Below are 17,006 nucleotides of genomic sequence, written 5' to 3' on the forward strand. Positions count from 1 at the left end.
ATAATAGTTTTATGTTTCTCTCCCCCCCCCCCTCTATCTCTCTCTCTCTATTCCCAAATAATGTTGGTTATCTTATGTTATCACCTTTCTACCAATCCCTCTTGTGTAATCATCAGCTTGTTTAATATTTTCGTGATCATTCAGATTTTATAAATATCTGTATGTATATAGAACACTGTTGGAAAAAGTACTGACGCACATGGTATAGAGGCTTACGTCACCCTGACGTCATTCACAATTTATGATAAATTATTCGATTTTAGTTTTCTAATAAAGGTTAACATTTATTATGCTGATAACCATTGTAAAAAATGATTAAAATACTATGATCATCAATCTGTTCCAGATAATCGTTTGTGGTTTGGGGATGTACGTCGAATAGAGTGTATTTGACAAAATGGTAAACATAGATATAGATTGAATATATTTTTTTTCGATATCATTTTTTGAACATACACTTTGTATGGATTCATGATAAATAGAGTTCCAATTGAAATCAATGATCGATTTTGATCCATAGGAAGCCATATACCTCGGTCACATTTGCTCTACGGCGGCCTTACGGTGAATCGAAAACAACCGTTTTATTCATTTTTAAACAAACCAGATATGTAGCTGGTACAAAAAAAAATCAAAACTGCTTTTTTCGACTCGCCGTACGGACTCCGTAGAGCAAATGTGACCGAGGTATTACTGGCCTTTAAAAAATGATGTGGGGGCGTCGTGGTCTAGTGGTTAAGACTCTCGTCTTTCAATCTGATGTACAAGGATTCGTTTCCCAGCCATGGCGTGTTTTCCATCAGCAAGATATTCACCCATAATGTGCCGCACTCAACCCAGTTGAAGTGAATGGGCCTCGGGTCGGTAGGAAATTTTTTTCTCGAATGCTCGAGCGCCCGATCAAGTTAGCCGTGGTAAAGCCGGGGTATCAATAACAGAATCAATAGGAGAACAGTTTTCGGAACTGAAGTGGCTACCCTGGGTAAAATCTAACGTTATCAGTTGCTATTGATGTTATTTTATGGAAATATGGTTGCAATGCTATGTGTCTATGAAACCACGATAACCATTATAACAATTTTGTTCTGATAGAATTCCGTTTAAATCCACATGGCCTAAACCCATTTTGTTGGCAACAAATTTTTCTACTCTATGCAATATACCGTCGAATGGACACCATAAGCTCGTCGAGCATTTGGTTTCAACATGTTATAGGCCCATCGTCTAAATAGTGGGTTGAAGTTCATTTCATGTCAACATTTTTAAAGACCAAAATGGTCTATCGTGATGATAATAAGCCCCAATAAGCCCCAAGTGTTCATTAGGGGGGGGGGGGGCGATCCCAGGCGCCACTTCCAGAGGCACAACAACAATCATAGTTATTTTTTTACCATATCGATGTCCCAAACATCATGGACAGTGTGTGCAGCGCAGTGTGACCAAAGGGAAAAGGCGCTTTTTCAAATGACTACTGGATTGGATTGGAGAGTCATCACTTTTTTCATTAACATTTTTCATTAACATTATGAATTTGATTTTAGATTTCTCGAAACCCTTTGGAAACTTTATTTCTCATCAGTGTATATTTTGTTCTTCTTTCTGCTTGGTCATGGCCCTTGTACTCTCAGGCGTCCCTGGATGGAACTCGAAGTCTGACTAGTCTTGTCTTCTCTATCTTCCCGATACGAATCAAAAGAGGAAAGTACTTGTGATTTGATTCGGGAAGACGTCTGCTTTTGATCTTGGCGTTCTTGGGGATGCCGGACATTCAGCGGGACACGTCTAAAATGAGCGCATTTCCCTTGATAAAAAATAATTTCATATGATGTAGACGTGATACCTTGTATGTGGATTGTGACAGAGGGAGGTGTGAGGTTTTTGGATGCAGTCGGAGAATGGAAGAGAGGTTAAGGAGGAACGAAATGTGGAGAAGATGGGCAAAACAGAAATAGAGAAAGGACCAGATGAGATCTTGACTATTGAGGGGGGGGGGATTGGAACTGAATCTGAAAAAAAGATGGGAGAAAGAGAGAGCGGTGGGGATAGAGAGAAGGGTGAATTTTTGAGAGCAAGAGATGAAAAAATAAGGAGACGAGAGATAGGCCGAAGTCACCGATGGAGGGAATGGAGAGGAGAGAAAGCTCGAAAGAGAGCGCACTCTTTTCTAGTAACCATGGTAACTATGTATGGAGGTACAGAGGAACTCCCTGGTAAAACTTTGAACGACAGGTGTAACATCCAGGTATCTCTTCGGTCAAATCAGGTCAATGTGAAATCCACCAAAAAAACTCTGATTGGAGTACGAAACAATACCTCGGGGACATGGCAAGATGTTTGATGTCAAGAAAATGAGAACAAATATCTCTTCATCATCCATAAATCTCTCCATTTTCCGGCATCTTTCAAGACAGATTTCTCTCTGCGATTCACGACGCGCGAGAAAACAAGGCAACTGTCTCGAAACATCAATCAATGCGTTTAATTTCTTCCTCTCCAAATTGTCAAGAAAGAAAAGGGAATTAAGATCGAAAAGATTTTTCTCCTCTCTTTTTAAAACTGTATGGCAATTGTCAGGTATGTATAAGAGGCGAGTCGGGCTGTTTCCGCCGATCAGCTGCCGGGAAGTTTGCGGCGTACCATGCCAGGCAGGAGGGTGCATGGATGGGTGTGATAAGATATAAACTCGATTTATTTTCCCCCTCCGTAATAAAAGATTCTCAAAATGTCTGATTTTGATTGTCATTCATGGAATAATCATAAACACATTTGTCGAGGAGATGGAGAGAACAGGTTTTTTCCCCCTTCTGTTTTTTCAATCGTTTTTTTTTATTCAAATCCCGAATGGCAAAGTTTGGAGAGGATTAAAACCTTTTGAACTTTTGACTTTCGATTTTAACTAGCACTCTACGATCCATTGACCACGGCAGCATTGCTTTCAAATACATTATTGTTGTAATCTTCTTTGTGCATCCATTACTTGTCAAGAAGGTTAACATGGTTTCTTATCAATTCTCTTCCTGTTCTAAGTCCATAAATGTTGCATGACCACTCTCAGCATCTGTATAATTTCAAGGGTTTATTTTGTTCCTTTGTTCGTCCTCTTATTCCCCAAACCAAAAATAAACAGTAAAAAATGATACTGACAAAATAAATAGAAATATGAATGAACCAGGATTTGAGCAATATGTCGTTTTATAGTACAGTTATTTACAATTCTCTCTGGGAGCATTTGATAATCATCATTAAAAACAAAAAAGTAGGAAAAATAAAATAAAGAAAAAAAAGAAGACGTGAGTGAAAAACACATGTACATTGAATTTAATTTTGAACCAAAATGCCACTAAATGATGAAAATGGTGTTTTAAATCTCTTTCTATTGTACATGTAAAAGCTATATACGCAAAAGCTACGCAAAACACAGCTCCCCTTAAATAATTTTGTTAACACATCTTTTAGTACTATAGATGCTCTAGACCTATTATTGATGAAAACCCTTGAACGTGACTAAAATCTTTTCATTTATATTGCTCGCAAAGACCTTGACATTTAATATGACGTCATAAGAAAGTTAGCCCCTATATGAAATGGTATTGGATGATGATCTTTACCCCTCTCCACACGCCGTCCCTGCCCCGGGCGAGGGTCGACCCAATTCCGGTCAGAACTCGTAGTGGTCAAAGTCAGCAGGTGCGAAAACCATGGCCTGTTTTATTTATTTATTCTCTTTCTAGGTTATTTTCTCCTCTTTATGTAAGTGAGGGGATGGGGGTCCAAATAAACTTTAGACGAAAATGCTGATAAACATGCTAAAACTTGTCATGATTTAACATTCGGAGGGAAATATCCATGATGTAAAATGTAATTGCGGAAACTGCGTCAATTTCATGTTTTGGCCTTATTCTTTCTCTTGTTTTTGATTTTGCAGAAGTTTTTTATTTCTGCCTTTGATCACGATATGAAATAGGGTGTTTTGCAGATAATTGTTGTAATGGTGGGGGCCAATCGAAAATCCCCAAAAAACTCTGGAAAACACCCAATCCTAAACAGGAAAACTAGATAGGGTGATGGCAGTTAATTAGGCCTTCATTGCCACGTATCTTTCTTTTTTTATCTTATTTTATCATGATATGAAGTCGAGGTTTTGCAGATAATAATTGTTAGGGTGGGGGCGAAAATGCAATCAACTCCGAAAAATATCAAATTTTGGACAGGAAATCTAAGAAGGTCAGTTATTGGTAGATAATTAGACCTTCGCTGTACACGTTTCTTTATTTTTGTTCTTTTTGTTGTTTATTACGTTATGAAATCGTGAATTGATTCTTTTGTAAGGATTCCGGTCGAAGCCTCCGGGGTTTCCGTTGACCTACATTTCTTCCAATCGATTCTATACCATGATAATGATCGGAGTAGAGTCTGGACGCAACGGCCCGCCAATAACATGAATAAACTTTCTTCTACACGACGGATGGCCCTCTGACGGATAACCAGGGAATTCCCCTAAGCTGACAACTGTATCCGAGCCGAAAGAGAGCTCCCTTCCGTCAAACGTTTAGTAAAGTGAAAACCTATTTCATGTTTTTTTTTTCATTTTTTCTTTCCCTTTCCTCATCTTGCTCCTACCTCCCTTTCCTATCTATTTGAAAAGTCATAAGGGCGGTTGCCTATCGCTTGAACATGTCCCTGAGAATTTTTGTTTAGCATCTTTGCACTTGCATTGAAACAAAAATTGAAACAATGGTTATTGTTTGAATCGACCTTTGATGTAAATTTTAGTTATTGCATTTCCTGCGCCTTCCGTTTTGATGTCAACTTTTGTAAAACCTTCGGGGTCGGATTTCCGTCGCCTCAGGAACCGGGGACCGGAAAGATTCCTCTCTGATGTGTATCTGTATTTCCTTGGTGAATGCATCCCCGTGACAGTAACACTATCCCTTGCGATTTCCTTACCCCGAGCCCTGGGCATCGTAACGAGATCATCAACGGAGGAATGAGAGATACACCTTACCGTCTCCGGAGAATTGAGGCCGGCAACGATGCTGCGTGTCCCGCGGCTACCACTGTCCCAGTTCATGTTCAAGGTACGTCTTCGGGTAATCTTCAAGCAAAAGTCGCAATTACTGCGTTGCATCCATCGCCCCAAGCCGTTCATCAATTTCCGTGCATATTGATTAACGTGCGTATCAAATTTGATTATGGGTTTAAATGTGTAGTATAGATCAGTTTCTTTTCTGTTGTATGCAAAGTGAATTGAGCTCAATCTCTCACAAGTCTCTGGCACTGCCCCATATCTTGATCTCGTTTTATAATTTCAAATATAAACACACCTCTGTTGTACGAGTGACCTAGAAAGGAAAACGTGTAAACGAATTAGCAATGCCCTTGAAATAGCGTGTCTTAAAAAGGGGGCAAGGAGAAAGAGGATATTCGTTCAATACACCCCCTCCCCAGAGCAAATGAGGAAACGGATAGATAAAGACCGGAAAATCAACAACCTAACCTTTGAGGTTTGTTCAGTATAAAAGAAAATCGTAGCTGAATTGCATTTTTTCTTTTTAGTTGGTGTGTTCGTGGTTCATTTTATGTCTCTGGAGTATGAATGTATATTAATATGAGGACCTAATTATGACTCGCACCTGCAAGTATACAGAAACGGTCAAGTCATCACAGTCATACAATGTCAGTCACGCCAACGATACCGGCACCAAAACAACCGATATGTCATTTGTAAGAACGCAATATATATGATTCGGTCGGTCTAGAGTCAGTTTGGTCAGTGTGACTGTGACATCGAGGTAGAGCAGTCTTGCACGTCACCACGCTGGTCACGACGTTGATATTGATGATGGTTTGCTAGTGATGCTTTTCGCGTTTTCGGTGTTTTTGTTGGTGGCTGCATGGTGATGGTGGATGGTGGTGGTGGCCGAGGGGAATGATCATGGGAAGTTATGAAGCTTGTGTGCGTGATGACGGTGGTAGTGGAAGTTGGTGGTGGTCACGTTGACCATGGTAATGGAGATGGTGATCACAGTATGAGTAGTTTTGTTGGGGGTATTGTGATGATGGTACTGGTGGCGGCAGGGTGATGATGACGGCGTTGACGACGATGTTCATGGCGATGATAATGATGATGAGGAGGAGGATGGGAATGAGGGTAGTCATGGGAGTGAAGGTGGTTCTGGTGGTGTAATGATGACGAGACGATGATGATGATGATAATGGTGGTGTTGGTGGTTATGGCTATGGTCTCGACGGTGGTGATGCTGGTATCGGAGTTTGTTGTCATGGGTGCAATGATGGTTAGACGCAAACTGCAGAGATTGTAACGTAGGGGACAATAAGAACCGACAATAGTGGCCTCTGTTCTTGTAGGTAGTTGTAGCATTGTATGCGACCCCCCATCCTTCCTTATGGAGGAATCGAGAGAGCTTAATCAACATACAAGAGAAATGGAAGACAATTTTGTATTCACCTGTAACTTTTGAACACCAAAATAACTTGTAAAGAAAGTTCATTATTTTCATGATTTAGTTCATTCCTCGCCATAAATTTGTCGGACTTTAGAAAGTGACGTTATCGACTCGGCATGGGCAACCGAAGTATTGTCGCATCGCTATCACCACCCTCCTCACAATAAACAATCAACAGGTTTTGACGTTATCAGTTGTAAACAGAGACATCACCTAGCCGTGGATATCAGGCACTTCCCAAAGGCAGTCCCAAGGAACTACCTACATGACCAGGACATTTTCGGATTCTGCACCGGAACGAGCTTCCAACACCATCACAAACAAGATAAATTGATAATGCTCTCTGCCGTTCGCAGCCTATCGGTTGGATCAATATTATAAAATCAAGAATTAGAATAAAACAAGAGGTAAACATACTGGGAAATAGTTCCAAGTTTGAGGGCAAGACTAAGGCGGAAACGTGCGTTATTGAACCCTGGATACCAATCCGGAAGCACCTCCAAAAGCAACGACTTCCGCATTAGGCCGACTTCCGGGTGTTGTTCGGTCGTGATATCGCCTCTTGAATGTAACGGTTTCCCGCTGGGACCAAGTACCGTTATCTCCTGCCAATCGGGCCATTGAGACGTCATCATCTAGATCGTTGGCACTCAGTATACCTTTTCTTGAAGATTTCCAGAACCAAAATTCTAATTTACTTTGGCAAATTAATAACAGAAAAGAAAATTCAGGAAAAGTGCCATCAAACGGTGATTTTCATTATTCCAAGTACATCTTTTGGTAATAAAATTGTGCTGATAACAGCATGTCCACGACGAAGTGATATTCCATCGTGTTAATAATGATAATTATGATCATTATTTTAAATGAATGAAAGTGGTTAAATATTAAGCTTGTTGATCAATGAGAAAGACATCATCGTGCACGCTTTAAGGATGAATGTCATTAAGGGCCACGCCGAGCATCGAACCCCGGACATATGTTTCTTTCTAGCACTTTTTAGCGCTTGTCCACGGCCCCCTCCGCGGTTGATTTTCGTAATACAATATTTCATTTACAATGTATGTTGTATGGATGTACATTAATAGACCCCTATGTTGCGAACAGATACCTGGTTGTGTTTTTAACAGTGTTTCTGACGGTTATTTGATTCGGAACTCATTACCATTACCTGTGATCATTAGACTGAAAAACAATACCGTGTAACACACACACAAATATTGAATTAGAACGCGACAATCCTTTAAAAACATACCAAGCGATATATTAGTAACACTTGACCCCCGAAAAAAAACTTTCACAGTGGAAAGAGGGAGAATAATCTGTGAAATGTGGTCGTACTTCTCTGCCTAATAATCTGATTATGTGTTATTTCCGGCACACGTTTTGCACAAGGAGACATTCACCTTCGCTTTTAACGGGTGTGTAAGGCCATCGTAAATATATGAGAGGGTAGTACCCCATATAATATGACATCTCTGCCCCAACCCCCCCCCCCCCCCATCCCATTCCTTCCATTTAGTAAGTAAATTCGGCAATTGAAATGACAAATAAGTGCGACAGCCAACGAAGGATGAATTGTGAGTATCAACTGAATTGGCTCTGTTACATCTTGAATTTAGTAGGGGGCTCCCCTATCCCTTCCATTAAGTTAGTAACATCGGCAAGCAAGTTAAAATGGCGTGTTTTAATTGGCGCCACGGCTGTAGAATGATGAATGGATAAACTGGAAATAATCATTTGTTTCTTACTTCTCTTGTGCCTTATTTCAATATAAATATGTCATTAAAAACGGCAAAAAATGCTTGATGTTCTTCAGGGTTTGAGCCCCTACCTCGGCCCGTAAACGATGGGTATCGTTCCTGCTCAATGCTCCGTCATACCAAAGAAATAGACTCTAACCGATCAAAGGTATCCCACTGGAATTAACGTAATAGCTTTGATCGGTCTGGAGGCGGTTTCGATCGTGTGACCGTACCATTGAACAAGTTCATTTCTATCCTCTTTCATTGGACCGTGTTATACAGGTGAGTGGCGGATGATACGTGCTCGTCATGCATAAATTGCTTGCTCTGTCATGATCGGGACACATTCATGTATTCATATCTTCCACTCCAGGGAGGGAGAGCGAGGGGGTGGAAAGGGAGTGAGAAAGATAAAGGGACGAAACACTATGAAAATAGAGAGATTTATGAAAAGGAATAATGGAGACATTTTTGACCGGAATTCTGTTCGATTACCACTTACTGATGTTAGCGATAAAACCTTCGAAATCTACAATATATATATTTAGCCTATATCTTTTTATTACGTGTTAGTGCAGTTGTAGGCAAAACACATCAATTGTTTAACATGTTGCGGGCGGAAAATCAGATTGAGACTTTAGGGGTATCCACAATGTACCCAAGGCATCATTGTGTGGAGCTTGAGCCATTAGCATAAATGGTATTGCATATTTGCCAGGGCGCCATTTTGATGGAATCTAGTTCCGGGCACTTGTTCATGATTTGTGAAAGTGGTTTGAATGATTATTATGCATCAAGTCGAAATGTAAAGACGCAACACAAACAATGACCATGATCATGAGTAAAATCATCATCGAATATGATTTCATATCAAATGAAATAAATCAATTATTGATCAATCTGCCTGTCCAAGGTCACAATTGGTTCATCAACCTGTTGTAAACTTCTAACAAATTAATAATTACGTAATAAGCAAACCACCATTCGACAGACACTTGTGAGATGACTGACAGGTTTTTATTTTTAATCTGTGGTAATTAGCACAGAGGTAAACACCCTCTGTCCGTTGCACGTGTTAAAATATTTCAATTACCATTTAAACTATTTAGCATACTCTACATTTCTACTGGCCGGAATGTAAGAAGAATAAGAATAGGTAACGGATCGCGATATGTTTCGTAGCCACTTTAACATGATGAAGTCAATAATTGCTGATCACGGAGCCCCCCCCCCTCCCCCTGGAGAGAGTAATATTTAATAACTATTCTCTTTTTGTGCGTGTTCTATTTTGCTGTTGTCCCTCTCCCCATTCCCTTCCCACAGTCTCTCTCTTTCACCCCCCCCCCTCGCTCTACTTTCCTCTCTCTTCTCACATCTCTGTCCATCCCAATTCATGTATATGATGCTGATGTTCATGATTCTCAACAAATAAGAATAAAAATGAATGATCAAAACACAATAAAAAAAAAAATTATGTCCCATAAATGTCCAATGAGAACTATAAATGAATTTTATCAGAGATCTATCCTGATCATTTGTATAACCAGGGGCGCCACTACCCCCCCCCCATTAAGTGAAAGAAGATAAATAAGATAATTATCTATGCCACTTAATGAATAAAAATGAAATATAAAAATATATAAATAAAAACACAGTTTTCTTAAATTTGTCACCTAGAGCATGATCTCTTACCTTCTGCTCATTTATGTAATCCGGGGCGCCACCCCCCCCCCTCCTCAATAGTAAAAAGAAGAAAAATAAGATATTATCTATGCCACTTGAGTTAAAGCTCGATCGTCAGAAACACATGCAATTAGGAACTTCCGAGGGGACGGAAGTCCAGCCAATCTATTTCAAAATGAAACAGGTTTTTGTATTTAGAGAATTCATTTATACTTCCTTCACGTTCGGCTGATTAGCAAACAAGTTAAGCCCACGGAGCAATAATGAACATGGGGACATTCCTGTTAAAGTCGAATAGGAACTCTTGGAATTTAACACGTTGCATTTGAACTTTTCCTACCATTTTTTTTTCATATTCATATCAATAACTAGGGATTGGTGTTCTCATTGAACTGACTTTGTAATATTTATCGATGACAAGGTTCAATTGTTTCTCCAAGTTTACGAATTTTTCACATAATTGATGTTGTGCATTGTGGATAAAGTAAGACGGCTTCTTCAATTTAAACCTATTATTGTAATTGTTTGAATATGAAGATTGAATGGAATGTAATCTATCTTTATGCATTGATTTGTAGATTCAGTTTTAGTTTTTGTGTGCAATATGATCATGATAATTATCCCCGCACATTCTCTGTCATCTGGAAGATCGGGAAGATGAAACGCCATTATTTTTTTATTTTTTTATTTTTTTTCTAAACAAGTGCACACCTAGTTACCAATAATGCATAAAGCATTTCCATTTATTTGAAAGCAGGATAAAAGAGCATTGTAGATTAAATGCCTTGCTCACGGGCATAGGTGCCGCGTCCGGGGATCGAACTCCGGACTTTCCATGTATAGCCAGGCGCCTTAGACCACTCGGCCACGACCACTCCACTCCACTGATGAGAGATCCTTCGAATAAAGCCTCGATACTTTGACATGCCACTATTATTATGATGAGAACTTAACCCGGAACGAAGCCTGAGTTTACCAAGTTCTATATCCCCCAACTATGTTTTTTTTTAATTCACGGTTAGCATGGTTAGTGTTATATTAATTTTCTTGTTTCAATACCTTTGCTCCAATGTCACAGTCAACTTACCCTAATGGCATCGGTCACATCGGCGATGCCGAAGCCGGACCGACAAAAGCCATCATATTGGCCGATTTGGATTCGGTTCCCAGGTGTGACCAGGGAAGTTGGATCACCCCGTAAAGTCCTAGGGGGAGTCCCGAGGGGAGTTGGGGTTATGTAGGCTGCATCAGAGCTGATTAATGTTGCACAGTTTGACAATTCCAGTAACTCATTCGGAGTGATATCTTGGAATATCCATCCCAGTTCCTACTATTAACTTGTCCTCTATCGTGAAATGAAGTTCATTTGTGAGATTTGATCTGGCATTTCAAGGAATGTAATTGAGAGGGATCACGCAACCCTTTTCATGTAATATTCTCTCATTTTGTTCAACGCTATTGGTGTACATTTACGATTAGGTTGAAATAAATATCAGGTTATTCAAAGAAAGTGTAAGGGGTAAAATTAGATCCGTTGAAAAGGTGTAAAAGGAAAATGCCCCGATCCCCCCCCCCCAAAAAAAAAAAAATGGCGGCAAAAACAAAACTGCATGTAGAAGCCTGTATGGTGAGTGGCACATGATCAGTGTGGGAGGGTTGGTTAGATGTAAATAGAGAGGAGAGAAGGGGAGGAGGAGAGAGGGAGAGAGGAGGGGGGGGGCACAGACCACGAGCATCCAACTGTGTTCATTATCGTCACTTTACCCTTTTGAAGTTCTCCTCAAAAAGGCCCGATGGAATTTATTACTTTTCGGGGTTCAAATCAAATGTGAAATCATTTCAAACTCATGCAGGAACTAAAACCTCTATTTTTTTCAAATTTAAAGTGATTCGTAATAGTCTACATTTAGAAGTGTTTTTATTCAATCTTACATGATGTGTCAGGTTACAATAATACATGTTTAAATGCATTCAAGTATAATTTATATTTACAGATTGACTAATTTTAATGGTATTTCCGTACATATCTTTTCACGCTGACCCGATGAATGGCCACACTTGTATATAATTAGTGATAAACTGTGGAAGAATGTTCAGAGAAGGGGGTTATCACACTTTATAATCCGCGAAGAGAAAATAAACAATTTAATTTCATTTAAAAGGGGCAAAAACATGATGATTCATAATTTGTAATCAATAATCTGTTTTCTCGATTATTCATCTCGACATTCAAGAAATGCAAAACTATTTGATTAAAAATATATTTGGAATTCGTCCACGTGGGAGGACCTGCAAGCGAAAATGAAGCTAGGTCATGATGGACAAATGTTACTGGACTAAAGCCTCATTATGAAGCTGAATATCAAACAGCGAGAGCATGTTTTCCAGCGTATTAGGACACCTAATCGAATATTACCAACCCACACAAAACTCAAGGTCGTGTATTGATCATCGATTACTACGAATCGCCTCCAACGGCCGTGACTTCACCACCAATACGAACCGTCGACTTCTTTCACCCACACATATAAAATAAGGGTTTCCCTTTCGCCGATCTCTACAGGTGGGACATGAGCGTTGCTGCGCGCGGGCGTCAGAGCGAATCGTGATGTCACAGACACTTCGGACTAGTTTGAGCCCACAGACTCTTTTTCTTCCTGAACAATAACACCCATCTAAATAATATACTGTTAGGCTGTTCATTTTGTAATATTTATACCACACTATGGAAATACATTCAAGGTACTCCTTAAATGTAGTAAGTGTTTTTTTAATGAGCTAGTGTCAAGGTTTTATTGATTATCGAGTCGGAATCGCATAACTGTGTCTGGAAAATGAGACAAGTGCGGTGTATAGTAAAACTATTCACCTGTGCATATCGATGATTCAATTCACTGCGACGTTCGTTCGCCCACCTAGCTGACCTAAAATGAACCTGCCTACCGACTCTGCCGGGTGAGTGGTTGATTGTTTACCGCTGAGGAGTACTCACTAAACATACAAATAAAGGGAAATCGTGCAGAGAAGAATTAACTAATCGGGTGAAGATGACACAAGTGTTGACCTCGGCGAACATCTTCAGAAACTTCAACATTTGGCATCGGATTTCGGAGAATCCACTTCCGATTTGGATTAATCATTTCAGTTCAATCAGGCCTACTTCTATGGTGAACAAACTGAATGGCAACACTTTGGTTGTCCTGTCACTTGCTGCCAAGTATAATGAAATAACATAATGATCATGGCATAGACGAATTTATTTTCTTGAAAGGCAGGAAGTTTTATTTTCAGAGTTCTATTTTTTCCTCGTAACGACCCTGGCATGGTGTCTCGTCGAACTTCCGGCGATAGGACTAGGAGAAAAATAGGATAGGTCCATGATATTATCAAGATATGAATGTCTATTTATTGCATACAATTAATTTCTTAAATGCATGATAAATAAAATGAAGATCGATAGGATCGCCTGTCAGTCACAGTGTATCTGTGAGCAAGCATGTAGGCCTATTCAATTTTAATATGACACGTTTTTTTTTATGAATCTAGATCAATGACTTTGGATATGACATGATTTGCATTTTTAAAAAGTATACTGATTTTGTTGAAAATCCCCCAAATAGCATGTAGGCATAGGCCTATGTTCATAGTAGAATTTAAGTTTAGAAAGAAGTTGGATGTGAATGTCCGGAGAGGCAAAAAGACTGTGTAAGAGGAGAGATTAAATGGGCAAGGATAAGAGGGAATGAAAGGAAAGGAGGAGAAGAAGGAAGAAGATGACTATAAAAAGGAAGACAAAGAAGGGGATGAAGGCAAAGTAAAACGAGAAGAAGCAGCCAGTAGCAGGGAAGGAGAGATGGACGAGGGACGGAGAGAGGAGGGGCCACATGGAAATGACCTTGTAGGTTCATGGCCTAACTGAATAGATAGAAGACAAGAAGAAGACGGGCGAAGAGTATGACAAAATAAAGAAAAGAAAAAGAATAGGAAATAATCATCGGACTAATGTAGTATTAAAGACTCCATTATCATGATTTGGATGATTATACAGACACAAAATAGAGTCAGCCAAGAGCAAAGTTATCGACCTCTGGGAACTTCAGAAACAATTGTCATAAGACTTCCTGTTTTTTAGTTCGAGATACTCGATCACTTCGTCAGAATGTTTAGAAATTATCCCCTGTTATAAAAGAAGAAATCGCCCATCAATCACAGAATATAACGAGACATTATAATACACGCGAGGCGGGCGAACCTCCCAGTAACCTTTTGCTATTATTATGCACTATTCAATTAATATTGACTTAATCGATAAACGGAGTGGTTTCTTTCGTAGAAGTGCAATCAACTGCGTGTTTATTTGCGCTTTTTACACCGTTTCTGACTCACCGTGGTATAAATAAACACAGTTACACGACGATCAACAACCCTATCAATACGGGAATGTGGATCATATCGGGGGTGTTTGAAAAAAAAAACATTATCTCCTTTTCCTGATAAATTTATACTTCTGAAGATTTTGATCAGTCGGGAGATTAATTACGCTTGAGCAAATGTTTTGTGATTTGTTTGTTGACGGGTGCCAAGTTTGAGTTCTATTATTGGTAAGCTTTGGCACCATTAATCTATCGTTATCATTGGGAATTAAATATTTGAATCATTACTCAGATATGTCTGAGAGATGTGTTTGAATATTTTAAAACTCCGTCATCAACCTGTCTACATGTAATTCTAATAATCAATCACATATGACCTTATAACGTTTACATCTACATAGGCCTTTGTCGCCTTATCAAAGAACGCTTAGCGATATTGTAAGGAGAATGAGTTATCCGAACTAGTTTATTCTTAATTATCCGCGTAAAAACGATGACAGACGCATTCGTGTGATATATGTGATATGATAATGGAGTAGTGTATACATTTTTTATGTGCTATAACACTATACATCGAACCTGTAATAAGAATGATATTTCACAATGATAAAACGACAAAAACAATTTCAAGATAATCCCAAAACGAGCCATTATCTAATCGGATATATAATTTCTAAAATGAATTCAAAATGACAGACCGTATGATGAATTAAGAGAATTCATACAAGCATGACAGTTACAACCATTTTGGCCTCTTTTAATTTAACGAGTTTGGAGACATGCCCAATTTTTCAAAGCCACCAGAATAGGGCTGCGAAGAAAAGATGGCTTTCATAAAACAGAGATAACCTGCAATGACCTCGAAAACGGGGGGGGGGGGGGGGACTATAACATGAATGCTTCTTTGGAATCGATGCAAGGGCCCACAATTATGTGATTCTCATGATTGATTCTCCTTTCATGATGATTGAGTTTTGTTCATAGAGAAAAACGTATTTACCAACATAATTATGTCTTCACAATAAATATTTGAGTTTGTATAACGTAGTCACTATAGTTTTACAACCATGGGTGTCGATCACGGGGGGATGGGGGGGATATCCCCCCCCCCAATATTTCAAGTGGGGGATGGCCTGTGTTATCATCCCCCCCAATAATTTAGGGTAGAAGAATTATAATAATGATGATGAAAAAATAAAAAGTTTGATCATAAATGATTATAGTATACCATCAATCAGTTTGTTTCCCTCGCAATTTGTGTATATTGTTATTGAATAACAACATTCTTTTTCAGGACTATCAAACAGATGGGTGGAGATTCAAATGAAAAAGAATGAAATGTTTAATATGTACATGATATTTTTTAACACATGACATAAAAGGACCCTAACGAAAAACAACTTATGTTGATAGGGTGTTTCATCCCACCAGTGGTGAATAAATTAATTTTGATGAATCAATTAATTCAAAAGGGTGGAAAAATAAACCAGAGTAAAAGGGTGGCAAGATAAATCGTCTAAGAATGACCATATAGCTCTATGGAATGACGGTAAGCCCGATGGCGCACGAGAAGCCACACAGTTTGTAATTTGTGCTAGTATTAATTGGTCCGAATCTGCATTTTATCATCATGCATTAAGAAAAAAGATATTGCCAGTCGGGTTAGATTTAAGAGAAGTTGTATACACAGACTCAGAGGTGTCGATCGGGGGGGGGGCAGGGGGGAAGATATCGTTTTGCCCCCCCCCCCAATAATTCCGCATGTGCAACTAAAAAATAGAATAAGATTGTAATGCTACACTGAAATCAGCAAGCGAGATTGAGATACCAACTCGATTTTCATTTAAAATCGTGCTCAAAATGTCTGCTTTTCAGATTGGAATATATAAGTTTTCAGCTCGCGCTTCACGCTCGCATGATTTCTGTACCAACAACCCATACTTTTCATCATTAAATAGGTGAATAGAATGTCCCGTTTTTAGTTCTAAACCTCAAAAGAACTCCAGCTTCGATTTGCAATAATCTTTTGTTGGATATAATATATCTTGTTCTTTAGTAAAAGCGTCCATTAAACTATCTTTTTTTTCCATGGGAGCGTTTCATGAAAGGACTTGTCAGACGTTTTATCCGACAGTTACTATAGTAACAGTGCTTCTCAACCAATCAGAATCCAGGAAAGTCAGATCTGACAACTTGTCGGACGAAAATATTGATGAAACGCCCCCCCCCCCCCCCCCAGATCGAAATATCAAAATTTTCTGCTCGCGCTTTGCGCTCGCATCTATTGTTCTTCTAGATATCCATCTTAATCATTGGTACCAAAAATGCTTAGAATATCAAGCTTTCAGGTCAGCATATAAAGAAATTTCAGCTCGCTCTCTAGTGAGATACATACTAATCTATCCTCCCCGTGAGTTACTAAAAACAAACCTAAACAGGTACATTTTTCCTGTTTTCATGTCAAAAATTTCAGCTCGCGCTTCGCGCTCGCATTGTTGGTGAGGGTGATATATATATATATAAATATATATACATATATATGTGTACATCATGCTCAATAAACAGATCACTATGTACATGGTCCAGACAATTTTTTGTCATTTTTTTTTCTTTCGTATTAGTTTAGAATAGGCTTACTTGTAACACAAATTGAATTTTCAGTACACTACAACAATGAAGGAATTTCCAAGAACTCCATGCATATCAACCACTCTCAAATGTCCTAACTTGTGATTTTA

Source organism: Lytechinus variegatus, chromosome 17, assembly GCF_018143015.1.
Source record: "Lytechinus variegatus isolate NC3 chromosome 17, Lvar_3.0, whole genome shotgun sequence".
NCBI lineage: Eukaryota > Metazoa > Echinodermata > Echinoidea > Temnopleuroida > Toxopneustidae > Lytechinus > Lytechinus variegatus.